Below are 22412 nucleotides of genomic sequence, written 5' to 3'. Positions count from 1 at the left end.
TACCCATTTTAGAAGAAAAAAGTATCTTTTTAGAACTGAAGTATTTCTAATATTATTCAGGCAAATACCAAAGTTACAGAGTAGTAGACAGGTCATCTTCCATAGGCTCAGTTCTATTGTACTTAATTATGCAGAGGCCAGTGGTATCCTTAGTGTGCATCAGAAATGAGGATAAATACCACTGACAGTACCAATGCATCTAGATTTATACATGCAGCCAACAATACAATTAGACAGCAATTTATTTTTTCTGAGGTTGTTCAACTTTAATTTATCAAAACATTTTTATTTATATATAAAAACATTTATTATTATTTTCACTCTCTCTAATCATCCATTCTCACTGATGTTTCTCAGGCAGGTAATTTATGCTATTATTCTCATGCTTAAAACTTCCAGCAACTCAGTAAATATCCATTCCTCTAGTATAAATCATGCTAAGAAAAAAACCAGCACAGCAATATCAAAACCAATTCCCAATACCATGATGTTCCATCAGAAAGAAATTGCTTCATTTCTTCCTTACAAAATAATCAAGAGAGAACAAAGAAAGTGAACATCCAAGAGAATGTAAAATGTAAAGTTGACACAGTCCTAGAATACGTTGCTTAAAAAGTTATGATGCAAATGTAAACTGGAAGAGACATCCTCACTGCAAGAAATTCACAGATAAACAGTGATTGCTCCCTAAAGACTTCAGACTGGTAGAATGCAAAGGTAGGACATACTTACAGAAGGATACATATGATGAAGAATAAAATAAATTATATGGCAAATGAAGCAGATCCTCTTTGTGTCACATTTAAAGCATCACATCCTGTGAAATTTCAGCCAATAGACATGAAGTCCAGAAAATTAGTTCCATATATAGGACGGAAAAAGCGTTTGCCAACATTTACAAATATTCACATCACAGAACGACCACATACACATGTTAAAAGGAAAATTAATCTATGAAACAGAGTTGCAACTTGAGGAAAATTATAGTTCCACTCCTGTATTCTCCCAAGCTAGTCTTCAGCACTCTAAAACATTATGCCAGGAAAGAAACAACACATGCTGGGGATCCCACTATCCTCCATCAGGGCATAGGCTCCCACCTTATGTGCGTGTTCCAGGGAGAATACTCCTACCTACAGTTGGACACAGACTTAGGTGGAATGTCCAGAAGGACTAAGGTGAATTTTATAGATAGCAGCTGAGCTGAAATAGTTTTGAGGTGGAAAAAGCATGTCCTACTTAGTCAAGATAAATATATGGAACCTAAACATCAGGACCACACTAAACATAGATAGCAAATATATTCTTGGTTGTTTCTGTGCCTTGGGTATCCAAGGACTCCGAAGGCTTCTGAGTAGTGGACAAGAAGTGCAGAACCTGTGGAACAGAACAAACTGGAAAGAAACTTCCATACTTCCATTTCTGGATGGCTTCAAATTGCCAGTAATGAATATGCCATCAAAATTAAAATGTCATTAAATTTCCTGGAGACCAGGAAATGCTAAAATATGTTGCACTAGAAGCAGGAAATACAACTAAATTTTTCAATTTTCACTTGAAGGACTACATTCCACCTTAAGCAGTATAGTTATGTTTCTTCTCATTTGTAAGCAAAATTAGACCATTTTGAATGTTCACTTATTACTTTCTCTATTTTTAATTTGTGGTTATAGATGAGCTTATACATTTCCTGGGAGAGATTTTTTTCTTGACATCCAGTCAAGTTATAATGCCTTATGGACCACAGCACACAAAAAATGCTGCTTAAAACACAGAGAGGCTGTAAATCTTATGACAAACTTTGTGTGGGATTGCTAAGGATGAAAACACTCAGCATTTTTTTCTTACTAACAGCCTTTAAAAAATCTGTATACCTGGAATCAGTTTGGATTTATGTAAGCAGTGACAGCAAGACTAAAGGACATCTTGGACAGAGGAAATGCATTCTTTTCACTTTTCAGAAAAAAAAGAATGTCAAAATACCATATATGCAAGATGTAGTATATTGCTTATACTGTCATTATTTTCAATTGAACTGTAAGGCTATGCATGTCCATCCTTTTCCTCCTCAGTCCTTAAGACTTTGAGGTCGCCACTGGTGCTGTCACTTGAAATGCTATCAGAGATCTAGGATCTCAGTCACTCATTGGAGAAAGTGTTTTGGAAGTTTCCAACCCACTTACCTGGCAGGAACATTCTTAGTCAAATGAGGCTGAAGGTAACAGTGGGTGGGGAACTGGAAACTCTTTCCACACTAAGAATTTTACATTCCCCACCTGTCTTTTCTATATAGCAGTTCTCCATGCTGGTGTTGGACCAAATTCAAGGAAGGGGAATTATGCTATTTTTACATAGAAATATGCATCCTTCTAAGTTTCAGCTTCACATTTCTCTGAAGAAAGAATGGCTCATGTGACTTAATTCTACAGGCAGCTGAGAGTAAAATCTTTTCTGTCGTGCTTCATTGTGAATGACAATGCTTATAATATCTCTGTAAGATGTAATTTTTTCATGTCAATAGAAATTTGATATTCATAATCTAAGCAATAATTATCTTTTTTAAATGCCCTTGTTTTTGACTGCCACACTCATTATGGTTGTTTCAATCCACCATCTTCAGCCTGTAGAAAAAAGAAATGCAGCTATTTAATCCAATGAAGAGAGGAGAAAAGAGATTTTTTTTAATGGAAAAAGTGCAAAAATCTGGAGGGGTTAATACAATTAGCCTAGTGCTTGAGGCCTTTCCTATCTTCGAATTTATTTCTAGTATTCTGAAAAAAACCAAAAATGTATTTGTATCAAAGAGGGGGTGGTTCTATCTCTTTCATATATAATTTCATTTCTTCGTTATACTTTTATCTGTGTAATTGTGTAGGGTGGACTGTACAACTTCCTCTTTGAGTAGATTCTTCACTGAAAATAGTTCACCTGGCTGGAGAAAGGCAAGTGACTTTGATTTATATGCCCTAACTAAAAGGCATGGCATCACATTGTTCTGTATGTGTACAAGAACCCATTTGTACAGAATATGGGGTGGGGTGTGAGAAGGGATTTCCTTTCAGCTGCTGTTGAACAGCTGACCTAAAGCCTGAGGACTCTTAACTTGATATTTTTAGCATTATACAGGCATGTAGTTTTGCCTTGTCTTCTTACATTGTTACACTTAAGGCTGCAGGGAAAATATACTCTGTGTATTATCCAGCTCCTAAGATGTACCTGCAGCTATACATTCTTCGCAAGCAGGCCTAACTCCTGCTTTTCTATTTTATTCATTACCATGAGTTACAAGAAAGAGACTTTTACTCCCATTCATCATACCTGTGCAAATTAAAAGCCATTTCAATCCAGCATACATGATAGGCAAGTGGGCAAGGAGTGGCCTTCTGCTGACCTACAGCAGGAAAACCCCCAGTCAGACACATCTTCCATACTCCTGTCTCTCCCCAGCAGGCACCTTCCTGGGATGCTATCAGGTTTGTCAAACCTTCTGGTCCTCTGTTGTTTTTCCTTTGTTAGAAAAGCAAAATTCTAAAAGAAGCACAAAATTTGTACGGTTTACACAGAGAAAAAGAATCTGGTCTTTCATCTGTCATAGAGATTGCTGTGCTGAGGTTCACTGGGAATTAAAAAAGTGTACAAGGCAAAATATCCTAATCACTCACCCCACTGAGATTAACTACAAGTACATGTCTGGCTGTTTCTCTGATACAAGTCCTTCCTCTTTTCCTCGTAGTGTATCCCAAATGGCAGATGAGGTGAAAACCTACCAGAAAACAAACTTCTGAGAAAAAGTAAACCGGGTAACTCTCATAATTCTCTGATAGGCCACTCTGGTAGCTCCTCACAAAATGGCAGCCTCATCTTCCAGGAGTAACCTACCTCTGCTTAAATGGGTCCCTTTCCATAGCAGAGTTAACCATCTATAAAGATTAAACAATTGCAATAATTAGTAAAACCAAACTGTCAAAATACATTGCATGCAATCCACAAATAGCATGTTTACATTTAGTACCTTTAGATGAAAGCACAAGAACTGTGTTCCGAAAAGGTGATGCTCCTGAGGTTTTCTCCATACTCTAGCTTGGTAGGATAAATGGGAAGTGGAAATATTGGAAATAATTAAAACCCCTGCAAAGTACTTTCTGCCTCCAGGAAGTGACAACATCAGAGCAGACTCAGGATCAGGTTGCAAATTTTATTTGCTTCTCCTGTGCAAAGTGATTTCCCTTGATCACAACAAAGATTCCAGCATCAGTCCCCAAACCTTTGCTTTCTTGGCTTTTTCTCTCAGATGAGCCACCTTCCAGCAAGCAAATATCTGGTCACTAATCAGTCCCTTTGGTGACCTTGAAAGCTGCAAGAAAGGTCATTATGTGGGAGATTTGCCCCCCACAACAGTTCTTCTGCCTCGCCTGATTCTGATTTCCTCCCAATGCTCCTACTGCTTTTGATCTTTTTTTCTGTATGTAGTCAATGTTCATTGCCATAACTATACATTTTGGTATCCTGAGAGGACATAACTGGACTGCATGGTGCTGTGTGTCATTTCTTATCCCCATGACAGACTCAGGAAAATTCATCTGAATTATCCTTTCAAGTGGATTGGTTGAACCACGTTAAAAGCCTAGCATAAATGTAACCTAAATTTGTTTTAGTTTAATTTGTTGCAGAAACAAATTAAGCAAAATTAAATTAGGCCATGTTTTGTTGGGTTTTTAAAATATGTGGTATCACAGACCTGTAATGTTGTTTACCTGAGGTACCTTCAGTTTATACCTTTGTTCGTCTGCACAGACAAACCCTTACAATCCAGAAATTAGTGTCCAAGACAATTTTCCTATACATGCAGGTTCAGGATCAGGGCAGGTTGCTTGATGAAAAAAATCAAAGCAGCCAAATTACTGTTCTCAATTTTCCATTCAAATATGGCTCCCTGGACTGTCAGCATCACTGCATGGGGACTGAATTCCCGAATTCTACATGCCTGTCTTTAACCTCCACCTTCTAAGACATTCTTCTCCTGGAAAAAGATGCATATCCAAACAAATAATTTTCAGAAAGCGGGAGAGAAAGGTGGCATAAACTAAAGGAGAGGAATGCAGCCAGAAAGTAAACACAGGTAAAAGAAATATGTTGTCATTCAGTGGGAGGCAAAACCAGGGGGATCCTCTCTGTGTTATTTCAGTTAGACTGAACTAACCAGAGGGTACAATGTGGTGAAGGAAGAGAGGGAATAGACGAGAAGCATTAGTTATCTTCATACTTACTTTTCAAGTTAACAAATATGCTCGTGTATGAAAAACATGGGGTGGCCTGGGAAGAGCTCCAATAAGCAGCAGGCATGGAGCCACCTTTGGCTTGAGACCCTTACCACAATGGAAAAAAAAAGGCCAGGAAAAAAAAGCCCCCAACTGAGATCAGAATCCCTAATGCGCTAAAGGGCAACCATGTCAATCTGCAAGTTCATTACAGACAAGAACAAGTCCGCACTGGTGAGAAGGATTGCGTCACAAAACATCTTTTCCAGTGACAAAGTCATCAAAAGCCAGAAGCATCCATTCCTGTGATCCCAATGGTTTTTGAAGAGGAGGTGCTGGGCTGCAGAGGGAGCTGTGCACCCATCATTTCGGCGCAGCTGTTGATGAAGAGAATCTGCTCCTCCAAATGGCAGTGACACCTCAGAGGTGTGTTCCTATAGCAGCAGCAATGCACAAACACCATAGGGCTCAGTGGAACCCTATGGTTGCTTACATTTATGGCTCCATTTATTCTGTAGGTTTTCCAGCAGCTTTGTGAGTGCTACATTGAAAGTGTGCTCACAGACACTACAGTTTTGTCTCATCTGCATGCTGTGTTTAATTTGAACTGATGCAGTATTTCCATTCTCATTTAGCACAGAAAACCTACCCTTCTTCCAAGGTGAAGAGCCAAGCACTGAAAAAACCACATGGTTTAAAAAATTCTTTAACTGATGACTACGCCTTCTTCCAAATTGCAACAAAATGCCTCTACCAGCACAAAGAATGCCCAAATGAGTAACTGTTTAATTTACCATCAGTACCAAGGAGATAAAATGCCTAAAAAATGCTTTATAGCCAGTCTCTTCAAAAGAAATTTAAATTATAGTATTCCTATGGCCAACATACAACTGGTGAATAATGTTACAACAGGAATGCACCAATAATACTCGTATTTCAAAACTGAAGAAGTTTTACAGCGACCTATGAGTCTGTAGAATATGCAGTGTTCTACAGAACATGTAGTCTGTTAATTTTATCAATCTAAATTTATGCCTTATTTAAATGAAATGGAGCAGAGAATCCAGCTTTAAAAAAATGCAGTATGTATTCCATTTAATGGATAACTACACAGACTGGATGTACTTGATTCAGTAAATACTGGTACAGATATGCTTTTCCTGCAATATGCAAGGAATGTAAGGTAGGATGTAAGCTATAGGAGGAATAGGAATGAACAGGAGGTAGAAACAATCATTATGGTCATTCCTATCTAACTCATGGTGATTTATGACTTGGATATATTCATCTAAAGAGAAGACTGAGTTGTTAGCAGTGGAGGGTATTTTAAGTGATCAGCTCTGCAGACACAAACTTAACACACAAGTGCTTGGATATGGCACTGATGAAAACTAATGTAAAAACCTGGCAGCAACAACATTCATCAGAGTGAGCAGTCTTGACAAGACCTCTGAAATCCCCTGCTTCAACTGAGAAAAAAAACCTTGCTCTTTCCTGAGCTATGCAAAGCACAAAACCAGCAGTTTGACCACATATTTTCAGCCAAATGTTGCTAGACAAGAAAGCTAATAATTTAGGCATTTTGTGACAATCTGCTTTGAGCCAGGCCTAATAGAAGGCTGAAAGGAATCGTGCGATTATACCAGGAAAAACACATAAGTAAATACTCTAGAAAAATTATTAATGGAGTAGAAGAGGCATTACAGCTGGTCAGTCTCTGAAAGCTTATTTGTCAAGGTTTCTGTCTTGCCCAGTTGTTATTTAATGTCACTTGGCAAAACGCTGTTTTGACCAGAGATCACAGAAGACTAATTTACTGACCATTTTTCCCTCTTTTTTCTCAACAGCAATTTTCCATATTAGTTTAGTCCCAGTACTGTTAAAATCATTAATTTAGAGAATCAACAATGGAGAACATGTAAAGAAATTATTAAACATAAGTATAAATCAACATGAGCAGATCAAGCAGTTTTAAGAAGGAATTAGCAGTGCAAACATATGACATTCACATTTAAATATGAGGTAACTCTTTAATACATGTGTGTGGTAAAGGGAATGTACAGGGACAAAGAAACATAAATATTCCCTCACATCCATCAAACAGAACCTTTCTAGAGGCTGATGATTAAAAATCTATAAGGGCATCTCAGTCTCAAATTTGGTTGCTTTGTGAAACTGTTGCCTCTTTGGCTTGTACACACTTGGGTATGTACAATGTGGTATGGACCTGCAAAAAACAAAGATTGCTTCTACTTCAAAGACAGATGGAGAAACTACTTTGGTTTCTTAACTATTAGCCTTGAAACACCATCTTAGTCATGCCTGCGGTTTGGGGAAGAAGAATATACCCCACAGCCCAAAGGCAAAATTCAGATTTTGTATGTTCCCGTTAACTGAGAGCAACAAGAACACAAGTTGGTGCTATATGTTGTTTCTTCAAGAGAAAGCTAATTCTTTTGAATAAGATTTCCAATAATTTACAGCAATAGAGCATTGAAGTAGTATGTGTAGCATACATGCAGCAGGAATTGATCAGTGCTGCTCTGATCATCAGCAAAGGGCCATGCTCTTACGTGACTCCACCAGAAACTGCCTGGAAAATCAGCAGAAGAAGAAAGTATTGGCTTACCACATAAGACTACTTCCTACTTCATTCCTACTTCCCAGGTATTTCAACAGGCACAGAAAAATACATCTGTAAGAGAAAGAAAAGTGTTTAGCTAGCTTAAGTGTTGAGACTTTTTTTGGTTTTACACGCAGATCACGCATTTCTACCAAGAAGCCTAGGCATTTTCAGGACTAGCTTTTGGTGCAACATTCAAGAAAAACTACATGGGAAAGCATTTTAAGATTGTCCTGTTCAAAGTTCATAGATAAATAATGGACAAGTTTCGCTATCATTCTCAAATGACTCCTGTTTACTCAGACACATCGTGCTTATCACTGGGGGTTTTTAGCAAGGATAATCTCTTTTTTCATGTTGATTACACAGCCAAGGACAAATTTGCCCAAAGAGAGTCAGTAAATCTGAAGAAGGGCCTAGAGCACAAATTGTATGAGGGATCTGGGAGTGTTTAACCTGGAGTAAAGGAGGCTCAGCGGAGACCTTATCACTCTCTACAACAGCCTGAAAGGAGGGTGTAACCAGGTGGGGGTCGGTCTCTTCTCCCAGACAACCAGCGACAGGACAAGGTGACACATCCTTAAGTTGCACCAGAAGAGGTTTAGATTAATTGTTAGGAAAAAATTCTTCACTAAAAGGGTGTTCAGGCACTGGAATTGGCTCTCTGGGAAGTTACGGAGTTACCATCCCCGGAAGTGTTCAAAAGGCACATGGCTGTAGCATTTGGGGATATGGTTTAATGGTGAAGATGGCAGTGCTGGGTTAAGGGCTGGAATCAATGATCTTAGAGGTCTTTTCTAGCCTGAATAATTCTATTACTCCATGATTAATCCTGCTCTCTCACTGAGAATTTGGATAATGGCTGTGGTAGAGTAGGGGGACAGATAACAATTAAGCTAAATGAAGAGAATTTCTTCCAGTTCTTATCCATTCTTACACTATGCTCCACTGTTGGTGGAGCATGCTGTCCAAGCAGCCACCCATTACTTCTCTGAGCCCAGCTCTTACTACACCAACCATAGATTTAAAAGCTGAACAAACTCCTGTTCTCCATCAGGCCACAACAATTCACCCATGTATAGTAGGAATTACCTTCAGTTATCTCAAAGAAACACACATGCTGCTAATGAAAGCTTCCACTCTTCTGCCAGACCTCCTCACACTTGCAGCTGTGGCATCTGATCTTACTTGTCATTTAAGGCTTTCCAAAGCTAGAGACGTCTTTTAGAAGTGACAAAAACCCAACCAACCAAGCACACACATAAACATCCACGCCATCTTGCTGACCAGTTCCTCCTTGTTGCAAGTCAACTACTGCTGCTGTATCAGGGGAAATTGAGGGAGGTAGCAGATAGGTCCTTCCTTGTTCTTCTTGTGAGTGAAAAATCAGGGAATTAGGCTCAATAGCCTCATGGCTAATTTACCACTTAGGACGTCAAAGTGTCTTACAGAGACTGTTCTTTTAGAGGTATCCCATTCCTTGCCACACTGCCATTTACTGTAGCTTGGCAGGTGCTCTGCTACTCCACATCAGGAAGCAAATATCCTCCCTTTTGTGTTCCAGATGAAGAAAATGTAGCCTATGAGACACAATAAGAGATTCTCTATAGCCACTAACGAAACTAGGAATGCCATAATGGTACACCAGTTAATGCAGGGGGAGAGAGAAAGAGCAATACAGCGCTGAAAAAAAAAAAAAAAAGAGTCCATGCATCTGATATATGTCTGATAAATGATTGCCTTCCCACAAGACATGTGGCAACAACTGCCTTAACTGAGTGTGTAATTCCCCTTCCCAGAGACAGGGCCAATCTGCCTGACAGATGACACTGGGCCCAGAAATGCAGGAGCGTTCTCCCAGGGCCGTGGAGCAATAAAGCCTCCACACTAGAGTTACTGCCCCTATTAAGAAGAGGTGCAGGGCATTAATTATATTCACAGCAGAAACAACAGTAAAGGCTGTGGTGTAGCAGTATAATAGTACTGAAACTGTCATTTCCCAGTCCAAGCTCCTCTAATTAAGTCCCAGCTGAGGTCTCCTGTTCAGGTCTACAGTCTTGGTTTCAAAGGGGGAGAGGCGAGTGAATAAATAAATAAATAAATAGAAACAGTTTAATTTCCCTCCAAGTGAGGAAGGGCAGGTATTTGGAGGCATTTGTGGGTATTTTTATTTGAGGAAGTCGGTAGGTTTTTTACCTTGTAATTGTCTGCTGTCCTATTTTGAAATTAATTGACAGCGTTCACTCCATAGAACCTAACTGACCTTGAAGTCCACCAGGACGTGGTACATCTTAGGCTTACTTTCCATAACTAAAGATCTGCCAAAGAATGAGAGTACAGGAAAAATCCCACCATAACCTTGCTCTACATCTCCATGGACTAATTATATCTAATATCCAGCACAGGACTACTACAACCCACTCCAGACACCAGGAAAGAGCATCATGGCACCTTGTATAACTATTTCACTTCCAGTTTCCAGACTGGTGCATGTAAATTTGATGAACAGTTCTGCACATCTTGTGCTGTTTTTCTTTTCTTTTCTTTTCTTTTCTTTTCTTTTCTTTTCTTTTCTTTTCTTTTCTTTTCTTTTCTTTTCTTTTCTTTTCTTTTCTTTTCTTTTCTTTTCGGTACAAGTGCAGGTGACCTACAAATTTCTGCTACTTGATACTTTTAATGAAACCTTACTCCCTGTAAAAAAAAAAAAAAAAAAAAAAAAGCTCCAAGGGCAAATTTGGGAAAAATTTAAATTTCTTTTTTTTTTTTTAAACTACATACTCGATGACATTTCAAACTAATAGTTTTAAACCTGTTTCTGTTTACTTTGCTTCACGAGGACAATGTTAGCAAATCCACTCCTCCTCATTCTTCCATTGGCATTCTTCCATTTGCTAATAGACTACTTCGAAATAAAAAAAAAGAAAAGAAATTACAAAGGTGAGCATAAGTGAAAAGAAAGAAATCACCAAGTTTGGAGAGAAGACATTCCCTTTTCTTTCTAATATTTTCATTTTACTTCTTGAATAGAGTCCATTCATGAATTTACCTTGCTGTTTGCTTCCTTTTAAAATTTAAGCTAGTTTTCTTATAGGTTTATATATTTAATTCTCTTGAGGTTGCTGAAGAAATCATTAGTCAATGGTTTATAAAATTGTAATTTCATTTTCCCAGGTTATTAAAAACTAATAGCATGCCATTTAATTAGACTAGATGATGAGAATCCACTTAAAAGTTAGAAATAGAGTTACAAACATCTTCTTCCTTACTGCCAAGCAAGACTTTATAATAAATCATTATTCCTTTTAAATTAATTTAGTAATTACAAAGGACTTCATTCTTCATTATATTCACCATAGCTATACATATTTCCATAAGTTATCTCATTTATTTGTACCAAGAGTACTATTAAATATAGCATTAATTTATCAGAGCAGGGTACAGAAAGAAGCCCTTAGAGGATATTATTGGTAATGGTCTGAAACAAAGCTTTTTGCTTATCCAAAGAATGAGCCTCTGCAAGAACCCTCAGTATTAACTCTCAGACCACAGCATGGCAATGCTGTAGAGTCCTGAGGAAGGGGACAAGGCAGGAGGCAAAAGACTGATTCCTTGGCCACATCCTTTCCAGGTGCAGTTCCTGTGCTGAGCCTTGAACTTAGATGACAATTACTGTCACCTGGAGCATAGGCCTCTTTCCCTAAGGAAATGAACCAAGACCTCCAATTTATTTCACATAGCCTATTTAAGAGTCATTGGATAATAATGGCCTTCAGTCACTGCCAACCCATGGTGAATTTAAAATAGTGACTTGGACGGGAAAGGCTTTATGTCATTACTCCCTAGGCACATGATCCCCTCTGTCATGCCATTTATTAGGCAGCTTGGCGCTGGCACCATATTTATTTATACCATAATATTTCATGCTCTATAGTCTGAGGTTAATAAAGTCTCATTAACAGCTCCTTTATGGACTCCCTCTTTATAGGTAGTCCCCATAAAGCTCTCCAAGATTTCATTTTACAATAATGGCAAAGAACCTCACAATTTATTTTCCCCCATACAATTTTAAAGACCATACATCAAGACAAAAATGGGGGAAAGAAAGGGGAAAAAAAAATAACAAGAAAATAGTTACTATCCGTCGTGCAGTGAGGAGAGGGCAAAGAAAATGTGGCTATCTAATAGGCAAATATATTTTCCCTATGCACCAGACTACACATTCTGTTGGTAAGTCCAATACTTCTTCAAGAAAAAACCTGGATAAGGATGACAGTGATTTTTAGTTGTCTCTTTGTCACAAAATTCTCATTGACTTGGCTTGAACTGGAATTTCACTTCATACCCAGAGCAGGCTGCTGTTTTCTGGAGTCCTCCAAACTTCTGAACAGCCTTTCTCTTGAGGTCTTCTTTGATACAGTCACAAGAGCCTCTGTATCTTGGTGTTTTTTTTATTTGAATTCTAAATATCAATAAAAATTGTTGATGCTTTCTAAAAGAATAAGATTTCCAAGGCACTGGGGATTGAGTGTTTTTCTTTTGTAAAATATATGAGCTTCTTCAGTATTTGAATTTAGTAGACACTCATTACTTCTTTCTTAACCTGTTCAATATCAGAACAGCTCTGGAACATCCAGAAAAGAGAATAAACTAATAATAAATTTACTTAAACTAATAACAATTATAAACTAATGCATCAGCTGAAGAGACTTCTTAAAATGTATATTAAAAAGAAACACATTGGAGCTTTCAAAGGTAATAAAACAGTCACAGCTGAAGGAGTGTGCCCAAAGGTTGTGGCAGGATTAAGATGCATTTACTTTTCAGGTGTATGAAGGAGGAGAACAGCACACTCAGCAGTCCCCTGTGAGACAGGACAAATTTTGCCTCACTGCATATGTCATTCTGAAATTAATACACAATACCTCTTCACCAAAGAAATCACAGTCCAAATAAAGGGAGTACAAAGAAGTGAAAGATAAGAGAAGCAATGAGAAAGAAAATTATTTGTCCAAGATCAACTTGAAATCTTCTGGCTCCTATTCTACACCAAAGTTAGAGGAGAAGGGGTCAGGTCTAATCTGATTTTCTTCCTTATGGCCATTCCTTCCTGCTTCTCCCCTGTCCTGAAAATTAGTGTTCATGTGAAGATGGAATTTAAGGGGTTTGGGACACAACAGATAGATATTACACTTTTTGAAGAAGAGCAACATATATCAGTGCTTTCTGTAATTCTAAAGTGGGATTAAAGAATTATAAAATGCTCATTCCCCCTCAATTTCATACCTCTGTATGCTTTATATCCTAAAAAAAATTGAAAGTTTTCACTGAAAAGTGAGTTATGGGTGGAAAGATTACATATTACTTCAGAGAGAAGGGGGATGAACTTGACAAAGAAAACAGTCACACATGAAGATAAATAGATAGATGATAGATTAGATAGATAGATAGATAGATAGATAGATAGATAGATAGATAGATAGACAGATAGATAGATTAGATAGATGGATGGATGGATGGATGTCGGAGCCTTTGGACACCTTATACTCTGATGTAAAGTCCATATTTGAGATTTCTGCCATATTCAGGTATTCAAAGTCAGAACTTGAAAACAGTGACAGAGTTCATAGGATTATAAATACTAAAAGACAAAGATAAAAACAATTGTTTCTACAATAACATCGATTATTCAATGAATATCTAACATATGTGCATAATTTTTCAATGGGAGATCAATGGGATCACACACTGAAATTTAAACATTTGCTTAAATAATCAAAAGAGATGGGATTATTTATATATGAAACTGAAAATTCATATTTTACTGTAGTCTCTCATCCAGATTGTTTTATGACTGTAAATTTTGTATTAAGAAAAGATACCACTGTATATTGGCTCTGATCTCTATTATAAGAATTTTAGGAACAGAGAAATCAAGATGAGACCATTTTCCCTGCCAGCTTAGCAACTGCATGATGATTTACTCGATTTACTGCACTCCAACCCAGATTCCTTCTATCGAGTACCTAATTTGCCAAATCCCAGTGATGGAATGACAGTTTATGCTAACTGAGAGCTTCAGTCTTTATGTTTCTTGTGGTTGGGTTTTTTGGTCTTTTTTTCTTTTGTTCGGAGTGTTTTTTAAACTCATATATAAAATCATCTAGATGGGAAGTACCTTTGGTTTTTGTTCCATGAATGACAAGAACAGGTATAAACCAGGCACATGGAACTATTTCACTTTGAAAAAGAATACTTGCAAAAGTTTTACTAAAGATTGTGACTTTCTATGTCCTTCCCTTTTTTGGATGTTCTTCTCCCTTTTTTTATGGCTTCCAGTCTTCTAATAACTGTTTCAAAACAGATATTACATGGGAACTGTCCATCCCCTTGTGCAATAAGATGTTGTATAACTCAACTGCAGTCAGAAAAATTTCAGTTCTTGCTGACTGAAGGCAGAGGCTCAGATTATGAGGCATAAAACTGACATAGGATTGTTGTCCATGCCTGGGAAAGACAGACCTTTAAAACAGATATGTTTAGCAATATTGCTTTAAAGAATACAGAAGGTAGGCCAATGTATTAGAACTACATTTCCATAATGCAACATCTGTGTTATAGCCCTCAGGAACCTATATTTAATTTAGCATTCATCTCTGCCTGTAACTGCATCTAAGTATTGATCTATCAATCTGTAGGGCTTCACATCACACACAAACAAAACTTCATTTATCTTCACACACCTGTTGTCCATTATCCAGGACTAGCATGTCCAAAAATCAAATGTTCATCAGGATTTTAAAGATAATTTTGTAATAACAACTCTTTTTCATCTTTTTTTTTATTATTCATGAGAGGGCTTAGACCTCCTGAGCAGCTCAACCATAAACTGTTAACACACAGACTAACACAGCATAAGAGAGAGGAAACAACCCCACTCACAAACAAACTCAGCACACAAAAACCCTCGTTTGCCAAGTCTATTGCATTAAAGTATCTGTAAAAAAACAGAAATAGGAAAACAAGGGTGGTGGCTTTTGCATGCTCTAATTCCAGCCACTGAGAAGCAAAAAAGACTGTGGGTAGGTAGAGTTAAAAAGAGAAAGGAATGGGTAGAACAAAAAACGTTTTAAAACAGAGCACTGAACAGGAATATGAGAAACTCATTTGTGAGAGAAGCCAAGAAACCTTCAAGACAAAGGCAAGAAACACATGTAAAAAGATTACAAGTATGGCAAAAACCCCCAAAACAGTAGTGCTTTCCACTCATCTCAGGATCTTAAGAATCACCTTTAGCAGTCTAAAAAGAGGAAAAGCAGAGACAAAGCACATCTACCAAGAAGCTGAGTGTTGACATTTATTTCATCAAAAGAAAAGTTTTTAAAAGCAGAATATTGAATTTATAATCATTTAGAGTCAATAAAAATTACAGAGAAGTAAAGAAGCATCAATAGTTCTGACACATCTGCAGGTAGTGGGAGTAACCGAGTATTATAACTGGAGAATTAAATATATGCAAATATGTATACAGTTGGAAAAAAACAAAAAAAAAATCTCTGTATCCATTTTCCAACTGAATTCAATCTATACAAATGGTAGAAAAGTTGAAGTTACATTTGAAACCTGCTCCCCATTTAAATTCATGCACCACAATCAGTGTTTTATGTATTTTACATACATCATTCTTGTTTATTCACGATATACTAGTAAGAGAATTTTAAAGGGCAGTAAGACAGGAAATCACTTCAAAGAGAAAAGCTTCAGCAATTTTGATCATATTATTATTAATCAATTGCATTCATCATGTTCTCCCTTCTAAGGTAGTTCTGGGCAGCTTCTCTTGTAAACAATTATTTGAAGATATGCAAGACAAAACAGAAAAAATGAAAAAAAAACCCATCTGTTAGATATTATGGCTTTAAAGAAGAAAAGGGGCAGCATGAAATTCACACTGAAGCCTAGAGAGCCATAGCAGAAGAGGCAGAAAAGGCAACTCACATAACTGCATTTCTAGGAGAATGCTTAAATCTAAAGGATCTGCAAATATTCCTCATGAGAAGGCACCAGTATGAAATCACAAACACACAAGGGTATGGACTTCCCATGATGTCCAGGCTATCATCATTTTTCCAGCACATGAGATACACATCTAAATACCAGATGAAATGAGGGAAAAGTCACAAGAGCATATGTAAACCCATAAGATCCTGAGATACCCAAATGTGTCTGTAGCTCCCACATTATGACCCAATGGGGGCCCGTGGGCTCATAGAGCTGCTAAGGACTCCAATTTTAAATATTTTTTTGCTTACTTCAAATTTTTATTTTGTGGAGAACAGATGTCTTCTTTGCAGAAAAAAAAAGGTGAGGGATGGGAGAATAAAAAGGAGGGGAAAAGACAGTGAATGCATTTTTAAATGCTTGGACTCCCAAGGAGTAATAAAAAAAAAAAATACTCTTTTGAATTTCGAATTTGATTTTTTTTCAGACTCAAAAGAGTGGGGAAGACACTCTTAGTACCAGTTCTTAGTACTAGTATATCAAATGTTCCTTTCCCTCTCCCCTCTTTTTGCCCTCTCACCACACATCCTCTCCACATTCCCAGCCTGAATAAGTAAGAAAATGGGTTTCCCATCCTCACTGCTCAACAGTAAAGCAAAGCAGGAAAAGGGAGGAAAAATTAAAAGCTATGCATGTGCAATTAAGTGAAAACATACTCTGGAAATGCTTCAAAATTATTAGGAGCAAGGCAACACAAATCTGGAAACATTAGCTCAGGTTCAGTATCACAGGGGGTCCGCTGCTGGTCGGCACTGGTATGCTGTCACCTTCCTAGAGAGAGCGTCCTGCAAAGAACAGCTCTTCCAGGGGCAGTGGCAGGCCTTCCTGGGCAGCAGGGGATTTCAGCAGGTGTAGAAACTTCTCTGCTACAAGTGATTCCAGCTCCTGTGATTCAGCTCTTTGTGAAATCATCCAAGGTGAACTCGGGGACAGAGAGACAGGAGCCTCGTTTGGCAATTCCACAGCCCCTGGGAAAGGGAGGCCAGAAACAAAACTCTCTTGTCATGGGCAGAAACAGGGGCCTTTTATGGGAAAGGCAGGGGGTGGGGTAGAAACCAACTAGCCAGCTGGGTACAGGCTATTACCATATAGGCACAAGGCATGCAGGGGGTGGTTCACTTTGTCACCATGACCCGAGAAAGGTTGTTGATCTCTGGGGAGACTCTTTTTGGCCTCAGGCCTCTCTCCTCCAAGGGAGTGCAGAGTGCTCTTGTGCCAAGGGCTCCCAGCCCTCCACAGGTATGAGCGGGTGCTCCAATTTGCTGCTTCTCACCATATTCACTCTTGCACTGCTTATTCTTGCTCCAGTTCTTTGGAAAGGGATTATCCAAGGTAGTTACTTGCGATAGCAGAGGTTTAGGCTCAGTGACCCAGAAAGTCCTTTAGTCTGAAGTCTCTCTGAGTAGCCTAATTCCCACCCCAGCCATACTCCATAAGCTGCAGCTGTCAAGTAATAGCATGATCGAGCTTTTCCTTATGTACAACATCTCTTATTTAAAGCAGAAATATTTTTCTGTATCCTAGCACTAAGTTGTATCACAGTAACTGAGCAAAATAGAATCCTGTTTGCACACTAGCAAAAAGAGGTAACACTGGCATCCAAATAAAAGAGTTTTAGCTATAAAATCTTTTATTTTAAACTATTAGGCTTGGATTTAAGTTACATTTTAACCATAAACATGGGAGAAGCTGTCCCAGATGGTGAATGTAAAACGTGCTGTAAATTTTAATGAAGCAAATAAGTCACTAATAACCATAATGCCAACACTGCTGCGTTTTTGGTAGATGTTAATAAAGCAAAATTTAAAAAGAGCATGCAGCATTCAAATAAGTGCTTAAGAAGCCCAATATAATTTGCTAATTCAGCTATTCACACTTTGATTGCACAGCCCCTGGTCATCTGCTCAAATACAGCTGCTTCATGTAAAAACAAATTAAAAAAAAGTTTTATTGTCCACCAGATGTCCCAGCTTGTAATATTTGCTGCTATAATTCAGGTCACTCAAGGTTCAAGCACATTTAGAAATCGATTGTTCCTGGATGGTCAACCTTGTGACAGTGGTCAAGGCACTTCAGTCCTGGGTTTATCCCGCTGGGAGGTGAGGGAGCTCTTCTGTATGGAAAGTGCATTCATGTTATGAATATCACAGGCACCCCAAACAGATAATTACTACTACAGCTTAGGGAAAGAGCTGGAAAGGGCTGGAGTGGGAAGAATTCAAGCAACATATGCCCTGCTTTATAAGGCCATTGAAAACCCATTAACAGGGCCCTACCAGATTTATTTTCTTTACTAAAAATAAATTTATTATTATTGTTGTTAATAAAGAATAGTATAAAAGCACAAGGCACAGCAGCCACTGCTGCTGTGTGCCAGCGTTCTCACTGTTCTTGATGGGAGCTAGACAATACATGTAGTGCAGCCAGTGCTTCTCCCCAAATCAAATGTGAAAATCAATGGAGCAGAATTATTAGCTGAAGCTAAACCATCTTGCATCAAGGGTGTCTGCTGTTGTGCTGCACAAAGCAGGTTTGAAATCAGGGGGCAATATTTTGTTTATGGATTTCACAGGGCTGACAACTAAGGAAAGGCTGGACTGGAGGCAAAGAGAGCTTGTTTCTGCACACACCTCCTCTTCCAGAGGAGGAAAAGGGCATTGGTGAATTGAAGGAATCTGAGTAGAGCCAGGGACTCCTACCAGAGCCATGCTGAAGGCACAGCTGTAGCATACAGATCCCAACAGCAGATCCCCACCAGTTCACCAGGGTGAACTGAGAAGGCCGATGACTTTATACAAGAGTGTAGCCCCAAAACACTATGCCTTTACTGCACAAGATGCAAAAACCTGAAGTTTCCCAAAGAGGTCAAGAGGTTTCAGAGTAATCTTTCCTTAAGCAGGACCTGTGCAGCCTGTATTAGCAGCACAAGAACTTGTTTGTCACCTTCTCTAATGATTTACGAGGAGCAATATCTTGACAGGAATATTTTGTGAGAAATGATGTTGTTTGCTATACCTAATTTACAAGGTGCTATAGAAGACAGGAAAAGTTAAATTTTCATCAGGCATCTACCTCTCACTGTATGGTTCCTCTCAGCACACTGAATTTTTGCAACTCTCTGCAGTCAGCACCAGCCCCTGGCACTTAAATGTGCATCGCAATTAATAGAACAATTACTGATTGAAAACCTTCCCTCTTGAGCTTTACTACTATTAGCCTCAAAATAGAGACAAGCACTGGAAACAGAGGAGTACTCAGCCACTTACTCATTTCACTTGAAAGTCCCTTCTGTCCTACTAGACTGAATTTTGGAAGAGCTGTTAACATCTGTGAAAGGGCTTTACCTCTCAGTTTGGACAGATTTAAACCATCAGTATATTTGTTCTTCAAAGCCTGCCTTTCTCACTTTGTTCTCAGAGTTCATGAGCATCTCCTTGCCCATTTTTCTCCCTCAGCACTTATTTGCTTCTCATCCCTACAGTCGGCCTGCCATGATGCCCATTCAAGCCAGTTTATCAGAGTTCCCTCTGCTCCCCATTTTATCCCCATGTCCCAATGGATAACCACAATCCATGGATTTGAGTGCCCTTCAAAACCTCAGTCCTCTTTACAGTTTGCCAGCTGCCACTGACAAAGAAATGCCACTATGTCCTTTATCTTCCTCCATCTCTGTTTTGGAAATTTATTCCTGTCTACATCAGTAGCCAGCTGCTGTCTCTGTACCCTTGGTGAAGCACTAAATAGCCAACAACAGCCTGGAGGAGATGGAGCAATGGCTGGCTCAGTGACTTGGCTACACTGAAGACAAGGATGAAGTGGTGCTGGTACAGAAGCCATGAAAGGAGCCTCATGTCTGCAGGGCCCTCTGCTATCCTGTACATGGGGAACAGGAGAAAAGCAACACGGCTGGAGAGAAACTGGGTGCTTGCCTCAGGCTGCCTGCGACTTTGGGTCAGCCACTTCATCAGCTTTAACAGCCACTTTCTGACACAACAAAGTGGCAGAAATATTGTTCAGAAATGCAGTGATCTTACATCTATCCAAAAGAGTGTGGAATAGACTCAGGGAGAGCAGAATGCAGGGGCTTCAAACAGCTAAAGAAATAGGTTTGAAGAAGTTGGATCAAATTTTAATCGTGTCAGAAGAAATCCACCTACATGCCCAGGGAGTAAGATATCTAGCCCAGGACGTGCAAAGAGATTGTTGCAAATGCACATCCTTGCCTTTTCCACACAGTTCAGGTGGGACTTGGCCTGTGCATGAAGAGGCTTCTCAGCCACCTGCCCAGCGCTCACCCAGCGGCTCCCACTTAATTACCCATTCCATGTTCTGAGCCAGGATTAGCTGCAATCGGAAAGCTGTCTTTTTATTCCCATCTATCACAAGTCCCCAAAAGCTGGGACAAATGTTGGAAGGATTAAATCAAATTTAACAGGGGAAAAAAAAAAAAAAGGGTCAGATGTGGGAAGGAATGGAGGGACGAGAGGAGATACCCATCCTCAGTGGAGCTGGCGTGCAAAAGGAGTGAGCAGGTGCCTCCCAGCCATTTACTCTGCTACCACATTCTGTGGAGGGCCCAGTACCAGGCTTTTCACCCTGGAGTGATGCTGGCAGCGTGCAACCCTTGTGGAGACAAAGGGAAGCCTGATCTGCTTTGTGCCAAGACGGCAGCCCCAGCACGCGGGATGCCCTGGAAACCCGCCCCAGCTGCAGTCACTCTGCCTTCGTTGGCAGGCAGCACTGCGGCGCCAAGTGCCACTCCTGGCCATTGTACAGGCTCATACAGACTAATCCTCTCAGAGGTTATCCTAATGAATTAGCAGCTACTGGATTAAATGGGCTGTAGGCAGGCTGCAGCTGAAAGCTAACTGAAATCTCCCCTTACACCTCTAAGCATCAGATTCATTTCCAGCCATCAAACTATATTTTCCCCCCTTTTAAACCAGCAGCTCTGTTGCAGACCCATAGATTTGAGCAACAGTTTTGTTTGACAAACTGCAAAATTTTATCCTGTATTTTTAAGACTGAGTATCACTTTCAGGCTATTGTTAGCTCTCACAGTTTCATTGCCAGGCAGACAATAACAGGTATTTTTCAAGCTACTAGGACTAGAGTCCAGGGATTATATAACTGGGAAAACAAAGTGTGACCCATATCTAATGGCTCAGAAAGCAAATGTAAGAAAACAGTGATTATTTGTCAAGTCTCATTTTTAAGCCAATTTCAGGAGCTTCTAAACATTGAGGGTTGAACAATTTGTATCACTGCCAATTCTTTAAAACAAAATTTGTCCCCTCTGCTGTTTCAATTATACCAACTGCACTGTATCTACAGTGTTTACACTTTCAATAAAAGATCTTAATATCTAAGAAGACATGCAAGCAACTTATCTCTGTGCTTTCTTTGAGCATTTATCACAAAAGGTTATTATTTCCTTGGGACTGTGCAATTAGAATTCACCCTTTATTGACTTCTGTCATACTTTGAATTATCCATTAGCTATGTTGTTACTAAATAGCTGCTTTTGAGTCTCATTTCATTTGCAGCTTCAGGGAACTTCTAATCCATCTAATCCGATGGAGATAGGCCTTGCTTGCACAAGCAGAAAATAAGAACTGTGTCTTCTGTTCTACACCCTCTCCACCAGGTACAGGTTTGATCTTCTCTGAAGTCCATGGAAGTCATTCACCCACAGAGACTTTCAGACAGATAACGTGAGCCAGCTTCTCAGCTGTCTGACGTCTAGTGAAATCAGTAAATCAAAACTGATAGCTGCAGTTAGGCAACATCAGAGTATCTCACCCATATGGATAAGAGAAAGCCATGGAACAGCAGGAATATGAGAAAGACTTTAGAAGCCAACAGAATATGTGGCATTATGCATAGAATACATGAATATTGCTCATGGCTTTTTTTCTTCCTGTTCCCCTTTTGTTCCAAAATGATACTTCTACTGAGCTTTTTCCTCTAGATTTCACAGTTCTCAGTCTTCTGTGTAACTGGAGATAATACTTTTTCTTCAACTAACAATAATCCCCTAGCCACGTTATTGGTTTAAGTCTCAGCCCAAAGACAGAAATAGGGCTTGCCATTCAAATTAATATGAATGTATTAGCATATGCTTTAAACTCTAGGGAGTGTTATTCTGGGAATATTTTGCAATCTGAAGCCAAATTTGTATTTCAGTTCCGGGGACAACTTTACTGCTTGTCATCTGACCTAAATGGTCCCAGTGTATTTCAGAGATACAGGCCTATATATTTCATGCAAATACTCATGTGGAAAGGAGATAATAGATCAAATATTCCAGTGATGCCATGATGATTTTTTTGCATTTTCTTTTGTATACTTTTTATATACCCTTTTATATAGCTTTTATGTATCCCCAGTGCTTTTAGCATACATACTTGTAATTCCTTAAGTCTGATAACTTAGCTTAGACCCAATATTCTGTTAAGCCAGGAGACCAAACA

General features: G+C 39.0%; 1 long non-coding RNA gene across 2 annotated transcripts in view; it reads right to left on the bottom strand.

Annotated features, from left to right (window-relative positions):
• Positions 1-325: 325 nt before the first annotated feature.
• LOC138106776 (uncharacterized) overlaps positions 326-22412 on the bottom strand; it is a 126576-nt gene continuing 104489 nt past the window's right edge. Inside the window, exons 2-7 of one of the 2 annotated variants that reach the window (XR_011149099.1) lie at positions 7888-7953; positions 3880-3920; positions 3663-3763; positions 3319-3528; positions 2184-2621; positions 326-1377 (exon numbers count right to left, since the gene is read on the bottom strand). This is a non-coding gene — a long non-coding RNA (uncharacterized lncRNA). Of the gene's footprint in view, positions 1378-2047; positions 2622-3318; positions 3529-3662; positions 3764-3879; positions 3921-7887; positions 7954-22412 lie in introns of those variants that run through there. The other variant, XR_011149098.1, reaches the window with a different exon arrangement.

Source organism: Aphelocoma coerulescens, chromosome 2, assembly GCF_041296385.1.
Source record: "Aphelocoma coerulescens isolate FSJ_1873_10779 chromosome 2, UR_Acoe_1.0, whole genome shotgun sequence".
In the NCBI taxonomy this organism is placed as follows: Eukaryota; Metazoa; Chordata; class Aves; order Passeriformes; family Corvidae; genus Aphelocoma; species Aphelocoma coerulescens.
This window is presented reverse-complemented; position numbering and strand designations above follow the sequence as displayed.